Genomic DNA, 20707 nt, shown 5'->3' on the forward strand with positions numbered 1-20707 from the left:
AGAAAAAACAACAACCCGCAACAACTCACCCAAGCCCTCCCCCCACCTCCCCCTTCCCCCTGAACTCGCTCCGAACGCCTGGCCTCCCTGCCCCACTTACAGCCCGGGACAGGTCTGCAGGCGGGAGGGGCGGTGGGGGACTGGGCCCCGGGCCCCGCACCCCGAGCAGAGCGGCCCCACGGAGGGCGCGCCTCACATCCCCCAACCCAGACGGGCTGTAAAAGGGCGAGCGGCACCTTCCAACCCAAGCTTTCAGAAAATCAAAAAACGCAAAACCCGATCGTACTCCCCCACGCCCCCTGCAAACAGACTGATCCCTAGAGAGCGTTACAACAGCTCCCTGAGAAAAGGAGAAGCTGGCTGGACGGGACTGGAGTTCTGCGTATCGATTTCCGAGGAGAGGTGGGGGGAGGGGGAGCAGCAAGAGCCAGAGCGGGTCTTCCCCTCGGCCCGGCCGAACATAAACAAACAGCCGAGCCCCAACTCACCCGCGGCTCCCTCCACCTCCAGCATCCACCCCCGGGCAGGAGGCGCAAAGCAAACAGGTCTCCGAAGCCCGGCACAGAGGCACATTGTTCGCTCCTGCGGCTCTTACCTCGGTCTGCGAGCGCGCCCCGGGGGCGGGCCGTCTGGCGCGGGGGCCGCGCGGGGAGAGGAGCGGAGGGCAGCGGCGACCCCGGCCGGTGAGGGCCGAGGCCGGCTGCGCGCGCGGGTCGCCGGCCGCCGAGTCCGCGCCAGAGGCAGCGCCGCGGCTCGCCGGCCGGACACGGCGCCGCGGCTCGGCGCGTCCTCCTGCTCGGCCGCCGCCGCCGCCTCCTCCAGCCAAGCAGCCAGCGCCGGGAGGCTCCTGCGGTTAGGTCAACATTTTCCCGCAGTTTCCCACACGCCTCTCCGCGAGAGGGGTCTTTTACACACGCGCGCACACTCCCAGACCGCACGCTCCCTTAAAAAATCAAAAATTTCGGGAATCAGAGCGAAAGGGGTGGCGGAGGTAAAAGCCCGACAGAGGTGCGCAGACTTGGGAGTCCCCTCGGAGCGGCAGCCGCGGGAGGGGCGGGCAGACGCCGGCGGCGCGAGGCCAACTCAGTTTGTCAGGCGAAGCCCCTCAGCCCGCGATCTGCGCCGGCCGGACTAGCATCCCTCGCGCCGACCCTGCGGCCTGGGGCGGGAGACAGCGGTGGCCCCTCCTCACATTTCGGGGCTCCGGGCCGAGGCTGAGCGGTGGCCACTGCCCCACCAAAGGCTGAAGGCGAGGACTCTGGCTCGGGGAAGCAGGGAGGTGCACAGAAGAGCCACGCCACGCACAGCTACGGAGGGGAGATGCCCCCCAACAATCCCAAGGAATCTCCGGTAAGCACCCGATTTCGCTCCGGCACCTCTGCGAGTGTGTGTGTGAGCGGAGAGAGAGTGAGGGAGAGAGAGGGAGAGAGATGGGGGAGTGCGAAGTCCTGACACAGACTCTCGGCGAGGTCTGAACTGGAGTCACCTCCAGCCTCCTCCTCCTCCCCAAATCCCCACCTACCCACCCCCCCTCCGGAGTTCGACTAATCATATAAACATATTAGCGTGTACAGCGGCAAAGGACAAATCTCTCCCTCCTGATTTTTCCAGCAAGGGGCTCAGGCAAACTCAAAAGAAGATTACAGGCAGCTAAGTACAAAACGTGGAGCAGATAATCTATAACTCATTGCCGCCCAATGGCCATTTTCCACTCCATTTGAGCAGCTGCAGCGGCGGTGCGCCCGAGCAGGGGGGAGGGGAGCGAAAGGGGACACTTACGGACTCGAGCAGTTCGAGTGGCGGCGGCGGTGGCCGAGCAGCCGCCCGAGGACAGGCCGGCCCCGGCTCCGCCGGTGGGGCGGCCGCAGGGCTGTCCGGGCAGCGGCGGCGAGGGACGCGCGCACTCGGCCTCGGAACGCGCCCGGGAGGCGGCCTGCGGCGGCTGGCGCCCCTCCTCTGCCTCCCTGTCGGCTCGCCCCCCCCCCCCCCCGCTCAGTCCCGGGGCTCCGCATCCAGCCTTCCCCCTCCCACCATCAACACACCCCTTCCACCCCGACCCCCACCCCCAAACTCCACTCACTGCGCGCTAGGTCCTCCGCGCGCTCCTCCGGCGCGCGCTCTCCATCCTGTCCACACACACTCACTTTAAAAACATTTATTTTATTTCTGGAACGGGGTGAAGGGTATTTGGGAGAGCACGGCGGAGTGCGGCGCTCGGGCCTCCGAGGCGGGGCGCAGGAGGCTGGCCAGCGGCTCGGGGGCCCCCTCCCCTCTTCCTTCCAGGCCCAGGAGCTTTCTCCTTGCCTGCACTTCGGAGAGGGGCCCAGGATGCGTCTTTTACCCACCCCGTCTCCAGGTTTTCTCTTTTCTCCACGCAGCGAGCCGGAGGCTTCGAAACTTTTAGTTTCCGCAGCCCTCCTTTTGTGTGACTGCTCCGAGGAGAAAAGAACGTCTGTTCGCCGCGGTTGCCTCCGTCCGGCTGCGGCGCGCGGGGGACGCTCCAGGGTTAATGCGTCTTTGATACCTGAGATTTCCGGCGCGCTCGTTAATGAAAGTTACATTTTTAGAAATTGCGGTGACTTTTTCTTTGTAGTTACAGAGACCTTGCCAAACTTTGACTTTATTAACTATATTTCACAAGAGCGTTTTGTTTGTTTTTGATTAAACCCGCCAGGATAAGCAAAGGAAGGAAAGGAGACTGACTACAAGGCTCTTTACTTGCAAGAGCATTCATCGTGCTGTTAGGTCTGTTTCCCTCATTTCCTTACATTGAAACTGCTTTTGCTCTTGTCCTCTGACCACACTTCCTTGCCACCTCTCTGTTGGTAGTGTCAGCAAACAGCCAGGCAGCGCCAACGATGGACCTGAGCTGAAGAGAGCAGACCACGACGGGACAAATCACGCTTGAAAAATATTTTAAAGCCAGTTTAAGTGTCCTCTGCATACCAGGAAAATCAAAACTGAGTGTTTTTTGGGTTTTGGGTTTTTTTAATTACAAAATCTCTAAGCTGAAAGTCACTAAGTTTTAGGATATATTTCTCAATCACTAATACAACTAATGAATGCAGCCCTCAATTAAAGAAGCATGTTTCCATTGGTTTTCAAGAGAAACCGATTCATCAAGATTTAAAACCACTAGAAAATAGGATGAAACTTGAGCTTCTTTGCTTTCAGAAACTATGTACTTTTTGTTGCTGCGGGTATGTTGCAGTCATCATACTTAAGAAATCATTTCAAACAACAATGTTATTAAAATGTCAACAGCATATTGTTCAAAGACTTGAAGCCTCTAAATACCTATCAGTATTTTGTCACAGAGCCAGATATTTGTAGTACTAAAGTAAATCCAGCTATTGGTCAAGTTTGTTCCCAACTTGTAAAGAATCATAAGTTAAAAGTACACATGTGCAAATAACCGAAATGTACTCTTTTGGTTGACTCATTATACTTATCAAAACAAGAAACCTTGATCATCAAATTTCTTTCTACTTAATGTATTGATGTTTTAATAGTCTCACCATTCCAAAAGATAAGAGTAGCCACTCAGAGCATTTGCACTTTAAACTACCTAAACACTGCCATTTGGAATTTCTTAGATAACATAATTCAAATATTATCGACGCAGGACACACGCCTAGTCTGGAAAAAAACACGTATGCAGAGCTGGTGTGAAACCTTACTGTGTATCTAAGGTTTCCAAATCTGTCAAAATTATACGTAAAACAGATCTACCTGGGAAAATTAAATCAGGCTACTTTAGTTGAAAAGAGGCAAAATTATAAAATTCTCAGAACTTGCAGGTCATTTATGTCATGGTGTCTTCTAGAATTTAAAATTGTTTTATTCAAGATTATAAACCAAAATATGTCAAACTAATAATAATCTACATTTACTGAAAAATTTTAGCCCTTTCCTTTGTTCATCTTTGAAGGTTTTTCACTCATCTCAGCATGATTCACAAGAAGCCCCAATGAGTGCATAGATCAGTCTAATCCTATTTTCTTTTGGGAGGCAAAACCTGGGCTGAAGTTTTTATTTAGTGAGCCTAGTAAATAATCAATAGAAATTTTTGACTGAATTAAGCAGGCCAAATGTTGGCTCATTTACTTATTTATTTAACTCAGAATCTCTGGAAGAACCCACTGTCTACATTTCATAGGTCTGACATTCTTTGATCTCAGGACCTAGATGAGTCACTCTCTACTATGTTCCTGAAGAGACTACTACATCACACAAAAAAAGGAGGATGCATGGAGGGGGAAGAAATTGTCAGAAGTGGGTTAAAACTATAAGGAGTGGAAAATGTGTCATACAAGTTTTTAATTTTAATTCAATAGGATGTGTATTTTATAGAGTTCAAAGGGTTCAACACGTTTTTGCAAAGAATGTAATAAGCTTGCTATGTTTTTAAAATTACAACTAAATGTATTCCTTCTCTAGGATGTTTTAAATATTAAAGAATTTTTTAATTCTTTCCTTGCACTTTACCCATAATAATGCTTCAACCTTCTTTGTGTCCACAAAGAAGAATTGAAAAAGAGCTTTTAATTGCATTGATATATTCAAGATTAAGCTGTTAGCCACAAACCTGCCATTACAAAGGAACCCTTAAATGACACACACATCCAGAAAACATAATTTGCCTGACACTTCATGACAATTCAAAACATAATTTATAACAATACAGGTGTTATGGCAGAAAAAAATGAAATTAGAAGCTTAATAATGTCTGCAGATGTTAGCAAGTTAAGGGGAGTTGGAGTATATTATGCAGTCCCTAAAATCCAATCAAATTAACTACTCAATCTGTATTATTATTTAAGTAATGGCAAAATCATTGACTTATTCATAATACTTGCTAATTGTTTTTAAAAATAAATTCTGCAAAGGACAAAGGAAACACCCATTTCCATTTGTTTTATGTTAAATCAACATCTAACCACTCATGGTGATTTCATTCAGAGAAAACAGAAGGAACTCGTTAGCTTATGTGGTTAGAGAGATTGATGGGCTTCAAACATTTTAACCATATATGTTTTTTCCAACTATAGAAACTCATGTTTTTAATTTAAGCAACCTTAAGAAACTAGATTATTTTATTCTATGAGTTCACATATTTCTGATACAGAAATTATGCTAATTTTTGAAGCTATTACCATCTAAGCAGCTTTGTTTAAAGGAAAGTGATGAGGTACTTGTCAAAATACAAGTATGAATAACAATAGTTTGGTTACCAAATTAAAGAATCTGAAGAAGTAGGAAAATGGGCTTTAAAATATTATGATTAGCACAAGCCAGTAGAACAATAACTTCTTCACTGCCCCACTCTGGCAAACTTGGATATAGATAAGACAGTTCTAAAAGGGGCTACGTGGAGGTGGGCTGGGGTGGAGTGGGGAGATTGGGGACTTCATATTGGGCCAAAAATTCTAAGTTTGAGCAATGCAGCTGTAGAGAACTATTAGGGAGAGTAGGCTGTACTCATTATGGGGAGCGATGTTAGTTGTAAAATAAAACAAACCAGTAAACAACAGGTGAACCTGGTCTGGTTTCTAATACACAAACAGAAATAAAATTAGCTAGATTTCATCCTAAAGTTAACCAGTTCCCATTTCTTTATCATTACTATTCAGTGATGCTTAGTGCTGAAACTAGCTTTCCCTACTCTAGAAAGTATTTTAAAGCTCTAGAGCAGATCAAAGCAATATGTGAATGCCAAACTTAACTAGAACTGGTTGAAAGTTGCTAGCTTTATTTTTCATTTTAGCTTTGCCATGCATGTAGGCTGAAAAGAAATCAAAACTCATTTTCCATGAGAGCAGAAACATATGAAAGCATTTGGCAAAGCCAATAAGTTTAACTATTCTCCCCAGCTCTCTTCAGGCTGAGTAAATCTTTGTCCAAGAAAGCCAAACTCTATCTAAAGTGTAGAGATGCAGTCTCCAAAAGTAATGACATTTAAACAATAGTATACATATGATTATAGTGAACTGTGCTTAATGATATTATTTAGAAGTACATAATCACCACATATATTATTATATATTAATCATTTTATAATTAATACTTAAAAAAATCCCCCAATACAACTGGTAGCATGACTCTGTGCATTTAGAGTGTTTATATGTATAACAATATATAAAAGATTATAAAAATTTTATACCATTGCCATTATGATATTCAAAAGTAAGCAAATTAAAAAAGATGTCCTACGTAATCATTGTTCCACTGAGTCTTATACAACTCTGTTAGTCTTTCTTTCCCATAGATTGTTCCCATTACTCCTGTTAATCTCTGCACTTTGAGGATTTTCTATAATTGGGTCTTATAGATCTTTTTCTATCAATGCTTCTGTCAAACCATGAAGTATAACTATAATAACATTTTATACAAAGCTTTCTATAACCTCTTATAATAATTATTTTGTTCATTGTACTCACAACCAAATATTTTATTAAAGTCCATAGTTTAAAAATAGGTCTCCCCATCCCTTTTTAATATATGCAGAAAACCTCTATCAACAATAGAGATGAAATTTCTTTATTTTTTTTTAAGTATTGAAGCTAAACTAAGAGTAGCCTAAATCACAACTCTTTGTTTTAAATATAAAACATTTGGATGGGCAATTCTTCGTAAAGCAGACATGTATAGCTTGGGTGAGAACAAAAGCAAGTCAATGGTTAATAGTAGAGGCTACTCCACTCTACTGAATCTAAACCCTCAGAGATAACCGAATAGCAATTTCAGAGAAGTCTAAATAGAATTTTTAGTGTCTCTGCAAATGATTTTGATTAATCATGTCAGAGTTCATTGTAGCACAGCAAACTTGCAAAAGGCTTTTAAGAGTCAGAAAACAAACTCACAAATGCCTCTCGCATCTTAGAAGGTGAGTCAAAGGTATAAATATACAACACTTCTAATATTTTCCTATTAGAAAACATTATAATTTACTTAACATTAAGCATAAAATAATATAATAATTGTAATCTATGATCTTACTATTTTTTCAACAAAAAATTATTTTGTTGCAGTTTTGAAAATACAGTGTAAAACTGTATAACATGAGATGTTTGACCTTGACTTTGGTTGATCCTTCTGATCATATACACTACCTATTACTAACATTTTTCACTATTTTGTTCTTTAATATGATAGTTATTTTTTAACTCCACTAACCTGCTTTATTTTTAAAGGCCATTCTTTGTTGTATATATTTCAGTAAACATAAATTTGTCTGAGCATGTGGAAAATAGAATAGCAATTTGCAAAGATTTTTCTTCTAAGCCTAGCTCTCATCATAGTTTCTTGATAAGATAATAGAATGTAGCCATCTCTATTTTCAAGAATAATTTAAATCTTTATAATTAAGTTTCAACTTATTGCAGCTCATTACAGTGCATTCTTAAGGTCACTATGAAATCAATCACTTAGGACCTAGACCAAACAATGATGTAATAGGCATATGTTTTTTGATAAGTAAAAGTGCATTAGAAAAGAATTCGTTTTCTTTAAAATAAGCATCCAAATTTAGAATCATGCCTGAAATGTCATTTATATCTTAAAGGAATACTAAAATGATTTGGAAATGATAAGGTGTGTGGAGCTATATTCAATGAAAAATGTTTGTTTTGGGTTAAAAAATAGGAACACAAAACCTCTTCAGCTATTCTACATTAAAAAAGGAGTTGCTGAACTGTCACCTGAATAATATATTCTTTGAGTGGTTTTGTTTCAGTGATGGAGATGTGTTGCACTGAACCATCCACCCTGTTATCCGACTGTCCTGGTTACCAAAATCACATATCTACAAATAACTCTTTTAGTGCATTAAAAGAGTGCCCCCCTTCATTATGGGAATGTAATTTATGACACCAATTTAATTAGAACTATGTCCTTACTACCTGAATTAATGACCCAAATTCAAACCACATATATTTCATTGTTCAGACAATGTAGAATACACTACAAGAAAAACTAATTTCCTGTTTATTATCTAATGATAATTGGAACACAATAATTCATTATAATACTGGATTACTGCTATATATGAAGTAGTATGTCTCAAAGAAATAGGTCATGGAAATAACATGAAAAAATATTTAAAACTTGTTAAGATAAAATTAGAGAAATGCTGAGTAAGAATGCTAGGTATAAAATGTAAATGTTTGAGTATTCAAGAATATAAACTATTTTTAAATAATATGGATCCCCAGAAGACAATCATGGATCATTTAAAAAAAAAACTATAGGTAATCAAATAAGGAATCTGAAAAATATTTAAAAGAATGAATTTTGACATTTCATATAATTACTCAATATTTACTTTCTCTCCAATGCCTTATTGCAAAATGATTTAAGATATGATATATATAAATCAAAGTATTTTATGTAGGTATAGACTGGAGATGATAATGCTAGCCTGTTTGTTTATAATGAATATTTCTATATAGAAGGAAATCATATAATGTCAAATTAGATACTAGATTGAATATTTAGAAAACTACATTTAACTACTTAGGTAAGTTTATAGCTTATCAAAATTTGTAGATAAAATATTACAGCTTATAACTAAGGAAAGTCTATCTTTGCCTCAGTTTTCCAGTTAATGAAAGAAGTGTTTAAATACTCTAGAGTTAGATTATTAACTTCTACAAAACTGAAACAGATGTGTGTCTTAGTATGCCATTAAATTTATGATTTACATAGAACCCTTACATAGAGCTAAGCAGAGGCCACTGATTCTAATTTGCTCTAGATTTACAATAACCTGATCTGGGTTTTGTAAGTATTGAAACACTTTAAACAAAATTAGAAAGCAGTTGTGCTTTCTGTGATTAAAGATGCAATTCTCTTTGGAGTAATGAGAAAAGTTAGAACATGTTTCTTTCTTTATGGATGTTTCTATTATAAACATGAGTGCTATACATTATATATTTTTCTTACTATGATTTCCTTGTTTTTAACTATAAAATAAACCAATTGAATTTCACTGGAGTCTCAAATTGAAACTATGCCAAAATTTAGCTGAAGAATGTGTACTGAGCTTCATAAAAGTCCTTAAAAATTTTTCCCAGGGTCTTACAGTCTTGTTATACAAATAGTAGTTCACCATAATTTTCTAGTGCAAAGCATCTTTCTGATGAAGACCTGTGCAGCAAAAGGGCATAAGTGCTAAATACATTACAAACCCTAGAAAATGACATATATAAAATTGTTCAGGATTAATGATTCATATAAATTACATATAGAAAAAAGTCTATTTTATCTCATTATACAAATTATAACATTTACAGGACTATTATTTAAACCTTCTTCTACTTCACTTGGTGAATTATAATCCATCAGCTCCTAAAAATCAGATCTATAAAAACACTTTATTTTAAACCCTGTGAATACTGTTTCCTTAAAAGTCAGTCAGAAATGTTGATATAAATATCATTGTAAGCATCTGTGTGTATATTTATGTATATAGAAAATAAATACATGCAAAAGTATTAATTCATTAAAAGTTTATCTCTCATAAAACCTTTATTAGCCCTTGAAGTCTTTGCCACTTCATATAAAATGATTTATCTTTTGAATAACAAGGTTCCATTAATCTGTTGACAAAGGAATTTTTAAATCATTTAAATAATTTATTTGAATGAATTATTTAAATTCCGTAAAATATATATGCACATGTATATGTATATGTCTGTGTCTGTATATCTGTGTTCTGGCACAATATCACAGAAGAAATACGAAATAGAATTCAGAATACATTGTCCTTGACACCACCAATGTGACGGTGTTACTGCAAAGTGTTCTTTGATCACCCACTGTTTGCATAAAACCCCTGTTAGAGGGCCATTTGTGCTACATTTGGCACAACAGGGTGGTTTAATGTCAGAGAAATGTGCACATTATTTTTTATACTCATTTTTAATTTTGCGTTTTTACTGAGATTGCAGGCTGACATATTTTTCAAATTCTAAGGATAATAAAGGCAGTTATTCAACACTCATAGAAAACTTGTTTTCCTCAATTCGGGGCTCTAGGTGCTAGTGGGAAGTGGTAAATATACTCCTTCCCCAGAGAAATAAATCATGTGTGGAAACAAAGAGCAAATATACTTGGAAAATAAGTAAGAATGTACACAAAAATTTATAAACAAATACACAAAACTAGGACACAAAGATTTATATAATATGCTTAATATGCATGGCATTCAGGAATTTTAACTATATACTATTTCTTCACAGACTATTACTTCACAAAATTTTCTCTCAAATAGATCTTATTATTCTTTTTTCCCTGAAGATGCATTTTTACATATAAAAATAATGAAAATGATGGAATATTTCCCCAGGTTTGGTAAGGTTATAGAATAAATTTATGAAAGGTTCTCCCCAATTTTATTTTTAAACATGCAGGAAAATAAGCTTTCGGGGAGCCTTGGTGGCTCAGTTGTTGGGCATCTGCCTTGGGCTCAGGTCATGATCCCAGGGTTCTGGATCAAGCCCCTATCTGGCTCCCTGCTCAGCAGGAAGCCTGCTTCTCCCTCTCCCACTCCCCCTGCCTGTGTTCCTGCTCTTGCTATCTCTCTCTCTGTCAAATAAATAAGTAAAATCTTAAAAAAAAAAAAAAAAAAAGAAAGTTTTCTCTTAGGTATCTCCTACACAGAACAAAACAAAATATATATATATATATATATATATATATATATATATATACACACACACTTAGTTTTTACTTTCTAGTCATCTTTCTTTTGGAAACTCCATCCAGTTTTTCCTTGGTGATGCTGTACCCCTCTCCATTCTATTAGGTTTTGGTGGGTTCATTCAGGTTTTATTTCAATTTTGTGACCTGCCCTTTCAAAAAATTCCTTTTAGCTTTATTGACCAGAGAGGTCCTAATTTTATGTATATTAAAATCTCAATCTTTGTTTGTGGCATTTAGTAAAATTTGAAGGTTCTATTTTCTCCAGTCCTTTTCTCCCTTACCCAACAATCCATAATCCCAGCTATAACACTATATGGTTTATACCCATTACCCACAATACTCAAACCTTAGTAAGAAGTTATGAAAAGCTCTCAGTGGACTGATACAACTGTTAAAGGTACTTGTTATACCAATGTAGCATCATGAACTACTGGGGAGACGATAGTCTTTCAAAAATTCATTACATGCGTAAAACTCCTATCTGGAACTTCCTTTCTGGAAGCACCGCTCTCCCTGCCCACAGTCTTATATCAAGAAGTGGAAATAGCCCCCAAAATACCTCCAAGCATATATATATGTTTATATATATGAAGTAATAGTACACTGTTCAATGGTACACACCAATCAGGTGAAGTAATTTTTTAAACACTTTACCTACTCTCAGATTTTTGAAGAACAATGGCCCCTTTAGTGTCTAGCAAAGGACCTGAACTATAGTTGGTTATTGAAAAGTATTTATAGAATATATGAGTCAGAATCCTATAATCACGAATACTACTATAATATTTAGTTCAATAATAAGGCTACTTCTTATCCAAATATTGTAGCATTGCTTTGCTGATATGGATATTACAAGTCAAATAACCTAGAAATCTTATACAAATATACTTATCACAAGTGTACATATAAACACACATATAAATTTACTTAACACATTTGTTTAGTCAATTTATTGAAATATTTTTATAGACCATATGTAAATATTTTACTATCTTTACAAATTGGTGACTACAATGAAAATTTGAGTGTTTTTCTAAAAATTAATAATATTTGTGTGTGAGTGTGCTTTTAAGTAAAGAGAATCACAGATACAGACAATTGTTCAGGGAGTATATAGCACTATTATCTTTGTGTGTGTGTGTGTGTGTGTGTGTGTGTGTGTGTGTGTTGGAGAGGTGGGAAATAGCTCAAGGAAGGCAGGAAGTTAATATGTTTGAGTTTTTGAATTCAGAGAAGTTGAAAAGTTGGCTGTCTGTTCTTTATTACCTAGAACAAGCTTTCTCCCTTCTACTTTTCTGTCCCAACAACTTATATAACGTAACAATATATTTAGGGAAATTAGAATCAATGGGACTGACATGAAGCATTTCAAGGGTTTTATTTTGTACCCCAGTACTTTGGTTTTATTCAAACACAAAACATCTGATATTTCATGTCTTATGGTAAAGTGTCATACTTCTGTCTTAGCTCATTTATGATTCACTAAGCAGTCAGAGACTGGAACCCTACATCCAAGAGCCAAAAAACATTTTAACCATTTTTTTTCCTGCCAAATCACTATCAAATTTTATTAATATTATTTTAAGGAGTAAATTAATCAAAATTTCCAAGGAAGATCTCATTTTCTGCTGACACTTTAAATTCTATTTCTTTTTGTTTATATTCCTAGTTTTTAAAAAATCTTTTCAAAATATATTAGTATAATACTTTGCTATCTAAGGAAATCATAGTGAATATTATTTTATCTTTCTTTGATGACATGCAATTTTTGAGTGTTGAAGAACCATAAAAATGAACATTGATTATCACAGCTCTTATTAAACATCATTGTATTTATTGATTTACTCCTCTTGTACTAGACAGTAAGCTCCTTAAAATCTCACTAAACTCTCTATGCCAGCTCTTAGCACAGCATACAACAGAGGTCATGAACTGCTGGCCTGTATAAAATCTAGCCAATAAATGTAATTTATTGGTTCCATGGATCCTGGGTTACATAGTATTTTGTTTGTTTGTTTTTAAAAACAGTTATTTGTCAAGTTTTAAAAATTAGGAGGTTTTGATCAAAACATGAATTTCCAGCTTCTGGAAAAAAAAAAAAAAAGGAAAGGTCCAACAACATTGGGTGGATGTTACATCATCATACATCATTCAGCCAGAGAGGCCTTTCCTTTTAATGAAAACAAGTACCACCCTCTGACCTCCTCAAAATCAAGGCAAAATATCTTGTGCCATGAATCACCTAATCAGTGATAATGTTTTGTGTTCTACTTAAAAGTGTCATTAAAGGAAAGTGAAATATATCTTCACCCATATCTTCGTTTTTGTTTTGTTTTATTTTTTAATTACTTAATTAATTAATCTCTATACCCAAAATAGGGCTCAAACCCATGAACCCAAGATCAAGAGCCCCGTGCTCCTCCAGCTGAGCCAGCCAGGCGCCCCTTCACCCATATCTTTGTAAAGTGAGAAATAGAAAGATAGATCTAGAGAACTGCATGTTTAACCTAACTGCCCCTCACTCATTTTTCTTTCCTATTCCTATAAGCATTTTAATTTTTGAGCTCCAGTGGTCAAAAACTTATATGTGAGTGAATGCATGAATTATACTGTCAATATATATTGAAAGATAAGAAGAAATGTATTGTATAGTAGTAATGGTGCTTTGCCGTATTCAAAGGGTATATATATATACTACCTCATTTGTGCACTTACTGCGTAGCTCAACATTGAAGTTATAACGCCGCACCCCCCATTCTCACCAATTAGCTCAATCCTCTCTCTACTTATATTCACCAGTTTTTTCTTTTTCTCCTCACTTGACAACACTTTCTAGCACTCTTTCACTGATGTTTACTCTTGCATATAGTTTTCTTTCTGAGACTTGTTCAGTTTCCCCCTACATGGCTAGGTAACTCGACAGTAACAAATGACGGTTTTGATTATTTTTGTATTACCTAATATCCCGTAAGTGTAGTTCACCAAGGGAGGACACATGAAAGGAATCAGTCTTTTTCAACCAAACAAATGGAAGGAAATACTCTTTAAGTATTAATTCACAGGGTTTAAAAGACTTAATAGTTAAAACAATTATGACACACTAATACAGCAGAAAAAGCTAAACGCAAAATGTTTTAAGGCAAACAAGCTAAGCCTTTACTAAAAAATACTAAAAGCAATTGATAGTCTCAGATATGTTTAAAAATTATTCTTTGTTAAGGGTGTACTTTTCAAAGAGAGAATTAAGATTATCTACTGAACCTGAGTCAGGAATATTTTTTTTATTATCCCAAATTTGTTATGTTCCTTATTTATGAGTGTTATTAGTACTATTATCATAATCCCTATTTTATTTTATAATTTGTATTTTCATATACAAAATTTTTATTATGATTACAGGTCAAACCATTTTCCCATATGAATATAACTCAATTTTATGTAAGTATGTCAACTGGAAAATATGATCATAATGAATTAACTCCACAAAGTGAGAATCACCTATATTAAAAATACTAGTTTTTTAAAAAGTCCTGTAAATTATAGTTTGCAGAATATCCTCTATATCAGTAAAAAAATCCTAATACACACTTTCTGAAAAGAGCTTTTTGTGCTCGTTGTAGTAGTTTTACTGAAATACTGCTGTCCTTATTTAAGTTTCATAAAATTTTAGGGGCAACTGGGTGGCTCAGTAGGTTAAGCACCCAGCTCTTGATTTTGGCTCAGTTAGTGATCTCCGGATCCTGAGATGGAGCCCAGTGTCAGGTTCCGTACTCAGCAGGGAGTCTGCTTAAAAGACTCTCTCTGCCCCTCCCCACTCAAATAAATAAATAAATCTTAAAAAAAATTTATTAGAACAATTATATATGTCAGTTGTTGGAACAGACACCATATAAAAGAAAATCTCAAATTTCCCATGCAACTTAGAAACTGATATTGGCATATATGATTGGATCCTTTTCATATTAGAAATTTTCAATATTTTTTCACTAAGCAAAGCTCTTCTACAACAACAGAAGTAAAATTGTTTCTAGTAATCATAGTACTTATTTTTCAGAAATTTTGTCTTTTCTCCCTTTTCACTTTTCCTGCCAAATTGTGAAATAAAAGATATATTCCATTCATAAAATTGGATAATTAATTTGGCCAATTAACTTAATCTGTGTCCATACTAAAAAGTATGAAACATTTTTATTATTGTTTTTGACTCTTGACAGAACATATACATATAGAAGTAGAACTTCTTTTCTTAATGCTTAATAAGCATCCCATGAGGCTATACCTAGCTTAAATCATTTATATTCACTTCTTACTTAAAATTCTACAATTTGATACAGTCAAGAATTTGGTAAATACCATTTTAAATCACTTTGCTCTGCAGAAGTTTTTGAAACACCACCACTGAAGCATTTGACATATCCTTTCAAAAAAGCCACAGACCTACTTTTTTAAGATAAAAACTACATTGAATTAACATTTTCTTCTACCTTATCTTGAAAAAGATCTGTAAAGGGCTTCATAAAGTATAAAGTCACTTAACTTTGGCTAATGTTAATTTTAAGATGTTTGAAAAAATTGTTTAGAAAAGCAACACAAGCTAAAAGCTTAGAATTTGGACCAGACCACCAGTAGTCTCAGCTCTACCATGTTGAGGTCTCCATAACGTGCCCAAGTTATGGAGGCTCATCTTTAAAATAACTCTTTCTTTCTTCCTTTCCTTGTTTCTAAAATGGGAATCATAATTATGTGTATTTGATAGCGTTGTCATGAGGGTTATATGAATTAATACAGGTAGTCCTTAGCACATAGTAAGTCAGTCCTCAAATATTTACTATTATTTTGGTACATTAATAGCATAAAACAGTTGACAACTCTTCAATATGCTGCCACATAAATGCCTAAAACTGTATGAGCGAATGTGAAACAATTTTGAACATTCTTATATATTCGTACATATTGGGTTGTATTATAGCAAAAGATTTTAGAAGTACATTTTGAAATATACAGCTTTATACTAACTAAATGAAATTTTTTGTCACATGTATGCCAGTGTTGTTGCTGGTAGTTTTGATTGCTTTAAGTTAACAATTTGAAGAATCCACTCACTCTTAGTTATGTTCACAGCTTATGATTTTCATTCTTTTTTATTCAGAAGTGCTTCGTTTGGGGGCACTTGGGTGGCTCAGACAGTTGAGCGACTGACTCTTGATTTCAGCTCAGGTCATGATCTTGGGGTTGTGAGATCGAGCCCCGAATCCACATCCAGCTCCACACTGGCTGTGGATCCTGCTTAAGATTGTCTCCCTCTCCCTCTGCCCCTCCCCACTGCTCATGTTTGTGCACTCTTTTTCTCTCCATATAAAAAAAAAAGTGCTTTCATAAATCCATAACATTAGAAGAATATCTGGTTAAGTTTATTATACTCTGAAATAGCTAAACACAATTGATGACAGCTGTCTATTAGGCACCTTAATTTTTATTTATTAATTTATAATCTTTCATATTCCAAAAAGAATTTAAGGATATTTAAAAATAAATAGAAATACAAGTAATAAGAGTAACTAAGAATGACAAGGCAAAGACAAATTAAAGATTGGAAAGTAAATAGCAGGAAAATCAGTGTAGGCAAGGTATGCTTATATGCACACCAGCTTTAGATTTGCCTTTAGTCTAAGAGCTACACAAAGAGAAGGGCTGTTTCAAGTTTCCCAATGCCCAGCAAATGCATGACTTGATGATGAGACCCGAGAGAACCCTGACTAAATGGTGATACTGGTCGATTACTTATCCTCCCATCCCATCTCTATTTCTGGTCCATCCCTCCATCCTGTCTTCTCCACTACTGAAGTTGATAGTCCAGTTTTGCCTCTGTTACAGAGATGTCCTTCCTTCTTTCCTCTGTTGTCCCAATAAGAACAAAACCTCCCCAAAGGCTAGTTCAACTTTTTTTTAAGCCAAGTTACTTAGGGAATCCTATACATACTTCCATTGGTTCATTCTGGCAGGTTTTTTTTTTCTTTTAATAGAATATTTCTCCATTTATTTAGGTTTTCTTTAATTTCTCTCTCAGAGATATTTTGCAGTTTTCAGTGTACAGGTCTTGCACATATGTTGTTAAATTTATCCCTTAGTATTTCATATCTCTTGATGTTCCTGTAAATAATATTTTTTACATATTCAATTTCAATTGCTTTTTGCTAGTATATACAAGTAAAATTAATGCTTTTATTGAGATATAATTCACATAGAATAAAATTCACCCTTTTAAAGAATATAGTTCAGTGGTTTTAGTGTATTGAGAAGGCTAGGCAATCATCACCACTATCTAATTTTATAACATCTTCAGCACCCCAAAAAGAAATCCCATTAGCAGTCACTCCCCATTTCCCCTCCTACAGCCCCTGGCAACCACTAATATATTTCTATTCCTGTGGATTTGCCTACAGAATTAATTTTTAGGTACTAACCTTATAGCATGAGACCTTGCTACCCTCATTATTTCTAGAGCTTTTTACAGATTCCTCCCGATTTTCCACATATATGTTCATGTTGTCTGAGAGACTGAATATACAAATAGACAATAGGCAAACCAAATATGACAGTAGAACTCTGACCCACAAGTTCTGCAGCAATCAACATAGAATGGTCAAACTAGATCAGCGACTACCAGCTTCCCTGTTTTTTGATCCTCCTAACTCAAGACAACCAGAAAAAGACAAATGTGCTTCCCAAACCATCACACAAGACTCACTTCTAGTGAACCCACCTCTAGCTTCCCCATACCAGCAGCCTCCAATCAGTGCTTACTAGAAGTCTTCCCCTTTTTTCTTTATAAAGCATGCCCACCCCGCCCTGACTTTGAGTCTGCCAAATGCAAGTCTTAGGGACTGACTATCCGCTATAGCAAACTCTGAATAGTCATTCTGGAAGATTCATAAAAGAAAGGAAGGCACCAAAATCTCTGGAAGGACTTTGGGGAGTGGGGAGAAAGAGCCCAAGATGGTTTTGTTGGGGTGTTCCCCATTTCCACTGCCAACCCCTGGGAAACATTACCTTAAAGCAACTATAGAATCTAACTAAATTTAATGAATTAACCCTTCCTTGTAGGGAAATGATAAACTTGGAGGAGAGAGAGACAATGGCCCCACTGGGTACAACTAAGATATAGTACTAGTTAACAGCTGGGTTCTAACTCAGGGAATGGTTTACAATTAATATATTTTTAAAGTATATCCATTTTACTGTAGAACACAGAATGAATTTTGGTATTATTGGTACGGAGAGAAATGATCTCCATTAATATACCGTACTCATAAAATAATAAACTTGTCTGGTTGTTTGAGGCTTCTTGTCTTCTTGGAGTTGCTATTTTGCTTTTACTGGATTTTGTTCAAAAGGAAGTTGTGAAGCAGGGTAAGAGATTAACATTAATCAAACACCATCTCTATGTGTCAGATATCATGAGGACATTTTAATGTTATTTTATTTTAAGGCTGGCATTCAGCTGGCAAGATCCAGCAAGGCTTGCTGGTAGTTTATGACCAGCATCTGTTCTGATCTATTAGTGCCCAAGCTCAACCATTTACACATTGCTAAATATTTTAGTGTTACCCTTACTCTGTTTAATCTTCAAAATAAACCTCCTGGGAGACAGGAACACTGGAAGCTGGAGGCAGAGATACGATTCAGGGACCCCTGGCCCTGACTTTGCCTGCTCGTCCCCATCATGCCCAGAGGAGGTTTTCTTGCTTGTGCTGGTTTGGCTCTAGAACTGGGAGAGCCCACTATCAGTAAGCATTTTCTTACATGGAAGTGCCTAGGGTATAAATTCTTCTAGAATAGTAAGTTTGAGTTTAAAAAATTGTGTTTTTCGACCCTGGAAGTAGTGTGTCTGGCAGCTGTGTGGCCCATAGCGAACCAGAGGAAGAGAAGAGCGAAGCCAAGGTGTACTGTGTCTGTATGCACCTGCTTCTGATAAAAATGGCCACCTGGGTGCGGGTGGAATCCACTTTGGTATTTTTGGCTAACTATTAGGAAATGGCAGGTGTGCGTGTGCTATCTTCCTGCCCATCTATAATCAACCCGAAATGCTATAAATTCTATGATAGGGGTGCCTGGGTGGCTCAGTTGGTTAGGCGACTGCCTTCGGCTCAGGTCGTGATCTCAGGGTCCTGGGATCGAACCCCGCATCGGGCTCTCTGCTCTGCGGGAAGTCTGCTTCTCCCTCTCCCACTCCCCCTGCTTATGTTCCCTCACTCGCTGTCTCTCTCTCTCTGTCAAATAAATAAAATCTAAAAAAAAAAAATTATATTGTAAATGAGGAAAGTGTGACAAAGGAAGGTTACTTTGTCTAAGGTGCTAATAGTAAGGTAAGTATTAGACGTGTCTTTGAGACTCTAAAACGTGCACGTCTTGTTTCAACATTCTTTTAGCTGAAAAACATTTTTCTCTGAAAACAATCTTACATAGCAACCCAATCAGTTAATAAACAATTAATGTATGCTCTAATTAAAGCAAGATGAAGGCTAAGATTTCACGCTCAGCTACACCTTCTCTACTTTGAGCAGTGCCCAAAGTACCTCTGTGAAACTTAGTGCTCTTACGATCAAGTTGGAAAAACAATGATTTCCAAAATGCTGCCTTCCTCAGACCCACTCTTGTTCACCTTGGTAAATAATTTATTCAACAAACATACTGTGTCACTATTGACCATCAGACTCTAGGAATGCCAAGATAAATAAATACTGTCTGCCGTCAAGAAGCTCATAGCCTGAGGGAGGAGAAAAATACAGGAAAAATAAATTAACAAGCAAATAACAACCACCAATATTGAGATTTTCCGTATCAGTTCTCACAACTATAAAGAAATGGGAATGTTTAGCTCTTTAACATATGAGAAAACCAAAATCAGAGAAGTTAAGAAGATGATGTAATGTCATGCATCCCCTGAGTGTCAGAATAAGGATTATCATCCTGGTCCCAGGGGTGCCAAAACCCAGATTCTCTTCTGTAGGATGCAGCCTGCAATTTGTGGTAAATCTTTAACAAAGTAAGCACATTTTACCACAGATTTAAATTTAAAATGCAAATCTCTTAAACAAAAGCCTACAGAAACCAACAGATTAAATCATTAAAATCATTATCATAATAATACCACTTTACACAGCCACTGTCTTCACACACCTATTAGCTCCTTCCCTCTCACAACAACTCTATGACGTAGGAAAGGCAGGGATTATTTGGCTTTCACTGAGGGGGAAGTAAGTCTCTGGGCTATTCATGGAAGGTAACCTGGTGGGGTGAAATTTACTGGCCTAAGGGAAAAATACCTTATCTTGCAATCACTATCTCTAACTAGTAGTGAGACTGTGGACAAGTCAACTAACCATGGTAGGTGACAGTTTGCTCCTCAGTAAAAGCAGAGTCCAGATCTTTCGTCCTTCAGTTAAGGGCCTTTCAGTTCTGACATCTGCAAGATACTATATGGCTTGGTCAAGAATAGAATCTACCTTCTATTCCAAAGCCTTCTATGATTTCATGCTACTTGTTAATATTAAGCTGTAGGGAAACTTCCTGGTTTCCTAGGCATAGAATTTGGTCATGTAACAATTTAATTTCTAATCTAATTTATGTTTAATTATAATTAGACCAAACTAATTGAAAATATAGGTGAATAGTCCTGACTGGTTAGAAGCTGTGAACCCACATGATAAGTCAAGAACCTGTGGGTGGGGAAACATTTGAGAAAAATCTAGATGAATATAAAGAAGAGCCACAGAGAAGTGATAGCACTATGTGACTGCACCACAGATTTCCTGTACAGAAGGATGTTTTTCTAGTGCAGACCACAAAATTATCAGGGCAGCAACATATCTTAGTGTTTGGGATTTTGGTCTCAAAGTATCTGCAGAAACTTTTATTCCTCAGAAAGCAAAACACTGACAATTTCTTGACCGACCTTGCTGATAATTTCATTTCCCAGACAGCAAAGTAAGCAGTAAGGGGA

At 37.7% G+C, this 20707-nt stretch overlaps 1 protein-coding gene across 13 annotated transcripts in view; it reads right to left on the reverse strand.

Annotated features, from left to right (window-relative positions):
* The window catches only part of ADGRL2 (adhesion G protein-coupled receptor L2), a 216158-nt gene that overhangs the window by 184321 nt on the left and 11130 nt on the right, over positions 1–20707 (reverse strand). For 4 of the 13 annotated variants that reach the window (XM_073896438.1, XM_073896439.1, XM_073896445.1 and 1 more), the window contains exon 1: positions 2081–2473. The exons of 1 other annotated variant lie outside the window; for it this stretch is intronic. The gene's annotated coding sequence lies outside the window, so the exon portion shown is untranslated. Of the gene's footprint in view, positions 1–595; positions 1438–2080; positions 2476–20707 lie in introns of those variants that run through there. 8 more of the 13 variants (XM_073896443.1, XM_073896442.1, XM_073896444.1 and 5 more) reach the window with 5 other exon arrangements.

The sequence above is a fragment of the Callorhinus ursinus genome, unplaced genomic scaffold, assembly GCF_003265705.2.
Source record: "Callorhinus ursinus isolate GAN/ISIS: 27379988/994484 unplaced genomic scaffold, GSC_fseal_2.0 scaffold9, whole genome shotgun sequence".
NCBI classification, from domain to species: Eukaryota; Metazoa; Chordata; class Mammalia; order Carnivora; family Otariidae; genus Callorhinus; species Callorhinus ursinus.